The sequence below is a fragment of the Triticum aestivum genome, chromosome 2D (assembly GCF_018294505.1).
Source record: "Triticum aestivum cultivar Chinese Spring chromosome 2D, IWGSC CS RefSeq v2.1, whole genome shotgun sequence".
NCBI lineage: Eukaryota > Viridiplantae > Streptophyta > Magnoliopsida > Poales > Poaceae > Triticum > Triticum aestivum.
Window position 1 is genome coordinate 116,846,672 of NC_057799.1, and position 5,744 is coordinate 116,852,415.

Here is a 5,744-nt window from a genome sequence, read left to right on the forward strand (position 1 = left end):
ATGGTTGTTTTATTCGCCCTCTTTTTTTCCTTCGTGGTTTTCTCGTCAGATCTATCTTTTTGCTTGCAATCATGAGTGATTTTGGTATGGCGGAAACAGATGATGGCCTAACTCCTAAAATTTGACGATCTGGCAATCTGGATGCTAAAACTTTTGTTTTGGGGCAAGGGAATGTTATGGGAAAAGAACATATCCAAGAATTTTTTTAATTGTGTTGGAAATTTAAGTCTTAGCGATGCTCCTATACTTAAAAGGACTAAATCTTATGCGGAAGCTATTTCAGCACTAGTTCTGAAACTTGAAAATAAATTTATCTGTACCCATCCTACCTTGCAAAGATTGTTTTATGAGTTACCTATCATAAAGAATCCCAAAGCTAAAAAGTTGGCTACCCTTGTTCTTATGAATGAATTTGATTACATAATACGGAAAGCTAGGGAAATTTTTGATTTTTATGGTATGAACCATGAAAAACTGGTGATATATGAGATCCTTTATAATAGTGATTATATGTTGGAAATAATCAAATTTTTGATGAGAATCTTAAAAAGGAAATCCCCGTTTTAGATATAATCCAACAAGTTTTCAATGATGTTAATCAACACTATTCTTGGATTGTTGCCGGAAATAAAAGGGGATATGATGATAAGCAACTTGATAGTGCTAAAGTTTCTATGGATAATGTGTTCTATGTTGTTGACAATACTTAGATCTTTTCTTTATGCCTAGCTAGGGGCGTAAAACGATAGCGCTTGTTGGGAGGCAACCCAATGAATAAATTTTATTTTTGCCTTTTTATTTCTGTTTTTGAGTGTTTGCACAATTATGCCTCTGTTATGATTGTGTATTTTATGTTTTAATTAGTGTTTGGGCCAAGCAAAGCCTTTGGGATCATGTTTGGTGATGGTTGATTTGATCTTATTGGAAAACAGAAACTTTTGCATCTAGTAAAATAATTTTCAAAAATCACAGAAGCGATAATAGCTTCTGAATTTTTTACACAAGATTGATATACAAATTGCCTACATCTTCCTAATTTTTTAAAAAAAATGGAGTTACATAAGCATACGAAGTTTTCAGATTGCTACACATTGTTCTGTTTTTGACAGATTCTGTTTTCTTTGTGTTGTGTACTTATTTTGATGAATCTATGGACTTTATCGGGGGGTAGGAGCCATAAAAAAAATTGGAATACAGTAGAGATAATGCAAAAATAAAATATGAATGGGTTTGAAACAATACTTAGAGTAGTGATTTGCTTTGTTATACTGACGGATCTCACGAAGGTTTTGTTGAGTTTTGTGTGATTGAAGTTTTCAAGTTTTGGATGAGATCACGATGGATGAAGGAATAAGGAGTAAGAAGAGCCTAAGCTTGGGGATGCCCCATGGCACCCCAAGTTATTATCCAAAGAGAAACAAGCAACTAATCTTGGGGATGCCCCAGAGTGGCATCCCCTCTTTCTTCTAACGACCATCGGTATTTTACTTGGAGCTATGTTTTTATTCGTCACATACCATGAGTTTTGCTTGGAGCGTCCTGTATTATATGAGTCTTTGCTTGTTTTGCTTTTTATTTTGTGTCATCTATCCTTGCTGGACATACCTATTTGAGAGAGCCAAAATTATGCTATGATTTGTTAGAATTGCTCTTTATGCTTCACTTAAAAAAATTGAGCTATGGAATTGCTCTAGTGCTTCACTTATATATTTTTTTAGCACGGTGTGCTTTAGTATTTTTGAAGAAATGCTCTCATGATTCACTTAGATTTATTTGAGAGTTAGTAAATTTTTGAATAAATTCTCTCTTGCTTTACTTATATTATTTTGAGAGATGAAAAGTTTTATGCTATGTTCTTCACTTAGATTTTGTTTGAGCTATCAAAAGCAACATATGAAACTAGTCCCAAAGTGATAGATATTCAAGAGGGATATAGTAAAAACGTTCATGAAGATCATTGGACAAAATAAACTTGATTCCTTGTAATAGTTTTGTGATATGATGATAATAATATGTGAGTCATGTTGGTGAGTAATTATGCTTTAGTAAGAATATTGGGGTTAAGGTTTGCGATTCCCTATGAAAGCACAAAAGTCAATAGTTATGCAATGAAATTACATCCTACTTGTGGTGCATTAGTCGGTGTTAGTTATGCTTAATGCTCGTTTATGTGATTTTTTGTTTCTTGGTTGGGTGCTTCTCAATCTATTTGCTAGCCTTCCCATGTACTAAGTGGGATTACTACTTGTCCATCCAAAATCCTTAAACCCAGCTTTTCCATATGAGTCCACCATACCTACCTATATGTGGTATTCTCTTGTCGTTCTAAGCAAATTTGTATGTGCCATCTCTAATTTTCAAAATAATTTCCTTTTTGTGTGCTCGTACCGCTCATGAAGCAGTAGGGGGTGGCTGATATTTTTCCATGCTAGATGTGTTATTCTCAAGATAAGTGTTTATTCACTCGTCATTACACGAGAGTACGGCAAAGGTATTAGGGATGCCTAGTCCCAAAATGAAAAATGAATTTACTTTATGTCGTCAAATAATAAATTCATTGGAAAGTTTTGGTATGGACAGCACCCGTGGATACGGTTAGCCGTGGAGTGTGAAAGTATGGTGGAAAAAGGAATAAACTTTAATTTCTGTTTGGGAACCGCCTATGATATATCTAGCATGGAAAGTATTGGGAACTACTTGATCGATTTCGTTGACAGGAAAAGCATGCCACCCAAAAAGTTTTATCTCTATCTTTTTCGCTTTGAGCTTTGGCACCTCTACAAATCCCTACTTCCCTCTGCGAAGGGCCTTTCTATTTACTTTATGCCATTTTTATTTTTTATTTGAGTCTCCGTCTTCTCTTATAAAGCACCAACTAAGGGCACTATGATCGTACTTGAGCATTGGATGTAGCTAATATGCGAGTGTGTTTCATGAATGGATCAATGATCGAGCATGATGGGCTAGGATAACTTGCTTTAGTGTTGATATTTTGAAAGACATGGTTGCTTGTTGATATGATTGAGTATTGAAATCTTCATGTCAAAACTAGACTATTGCTTTGAATCATATAAAAGTCGAAATGTCCATGCTACAAAATAAAAGAATATGTGATGAACATGTTAGGCAGCATTCCACATCAAAAATTATGTTTTTATCATTTACCTACTCGAGGACGAGTAGGAATAAGCTTGGGGATGCTGATACGTCTCCAACGTATCTATAATTTTTGCTTGTTCAATGCTGTTATATTATCATTCTTGGATGTTTTACAATCATTTTATAGCAACTTTATATCATTTTTGGGGACTAACCTATTGACATAGTGGCCAGTGTCAGTTGTTCTTTTTTGCTTGTTTTTTACTTCGCAGAAAATCAATACCAAAGGGAGTCCAAACGCAGCGAAACTTTTTGGAGATTTTTTCTAGACCAGAAGGAACAAGTTGGGCCAAAGAAGTACCAAAGGGGTGCCCCGAGGGGGCACAAACCACCTGGCGCGCCCTGGTGGGTTGTGCCCACCTTAGTGGCCTCCCGCACCGCCTCTTTGCTCTAGAAATACCCCGAAAATCCAAAAACCCTAGGGGAGTCGACGAAACACAATTCCAGCCGCCGCAAGTTCCATAACCACCAGATCCAATCTAGACACCATCACGGAGGGGTTCATGATCCTCATTGATGCCTCTCCAATGATGCGTGAGTAGTTCATTGTAGACCTACGGGTCCGTAGGCAGTAGCTAGATGGCTTTCTCTCTCTCTCTCTTTTGATTCTCAATACAATGGTCTCTTGGAGATCTATTTGATGTAACTCTTTTTGCGGTGTGTTTGTTGGGATCCAATGACTTTGAGTTTATGATCAGATCTATTTTTATCCATGAAAGTTATTTGAGTTTTGATCTCTTATATGCATGATTACTTATAGCCTCGTATTTCTTTTTCGAATCTTTGGTTTAGTTAGGCCAACTAGCTCGATTTTCTTGCCATGGGAAGAGGTGCTTTGTGATGGGTTCGATCGTGCAGTGTTATTTCCCAGTGACAGAAGGGGCAGCAAGACACGTATTGATCGTTGCTATTAAGGATAATAAGATGGGGTCTATTCCTACATGAACAGATCTTGTCTACATCATGTCATCGTTCTTATTGCATTACTCCATTTTTCCATGAACTTAATACACTAGATGCATGCTGGATAACAGTCGATGTGTGGAGTAATAGTAGTAGATGCAGGCAGGAGTCGGTCCACTAATCATTAGTGGCTTCTCTCGAGAAAATAGCATACGGTGGGTAAATAAATTACTGTTGTTCAATTGATAGAAGAGCAAATAATTATGATGATATACAAGGCAATGATCATGTATATAGGCATCACATCCAAAATTATTAGACCGACTCCTGCCTGCATCTACTACTATTACTCCACACATCAACCACTATCCAGCATACATCTAGCATATTAAGTTCATGAAAAATGGAGTAATGCAATAAGAACGATGACATGATGTAGACAACAGTGGCGGAATCAGGCCTGGGGCAACTGGGGCTGTAGCCCCAGGCATGGCCCATCTATAGGTTATATATCCAGCAAGAATTTCCCGTGTTAATAGAGTTCTAGAGGCCCAGCCCCAGGCAAGAAAACCCAGCAGCCCCAGGTCTCAGCCCATAAACAATCCAAGCATCCAATTTCAACAGAGCACTCCATCCCGAGAAGCCCAGTTAACACGATCTCTCCAACAAATCGCTAGCCACCTCGGCCAAATCGCTCGAAGCCACGACGCACGATCCTCATCTTATCGATCCATGGAAAACTACGCCGCCGACTGTCCTGTACTGCTCGACTCCACCCGACGCGCCCTCCGGCGGCCGGCACTTGGAACTCAAATCTCTCGCATCACATCATTGGAGAAGCCCCATCGATGCGTCATGTTCTCCATTAACCAATCTCATGATTTCCACAACCGGCTGGAGAGGTAATTTTAAGTTTGTTGTATCATCTATAGTAATATTTTTCCTTGTTTCTTTTTATCAGCAGAAATCAATGAACTGGGGATATTAAATAGATCAAAGATGAAGAGGACCTGGATAATTAAGATTATATAGTGCTAACAAAAATAAGGAAACACATGGGGCTTCTACCTCGTGCTCTTTGTGATAATGCTATAATGTGGTGTACTTCTAACATGCATTGGTAGGTGTGATAATTTAGTGTTTTTAGGTATCTTTGAGGTGTCCCGCAAAAAAGGTATCTTTGAGGTGATCGTATTTGGCGTTATTTATACCAGTTTAGCTTTAGCCCTAGGCTTCAAGAAATCCTGGCTCCGCCTCTGGTAGACAAGATCTATTCATGTAGGAATAGACCCCCATCTTTTTATCCTTAATGGCAGCGATACATGCGTGTCATGTATCCTTCTGTCACTGAGAATAAGCACCGCAAGATCGAACCCATCACAAAGCACCTCTTCCCATTGCAAGAAAAATCAATCTAGTTGGCCAAACCAAACCAAAGTTTCAGAGAAGAATACGATGCTATAATGATCATGCATAAAATAGTTCAAAGAAGACTCAAATAATATTCATAGATTTAACTGATCATAAACTCGCAATTCATTGGATCCGAACAAACACACCGCAAAAAGTCATTACATCAAATAGATCTCCAAGAACATCGAGGAGAACATTGCATTGAAGATCAAAAGGTGATAAGAAGCCATCTAGCTACTGCCTACGAACCCATATATCTATGGTAAACT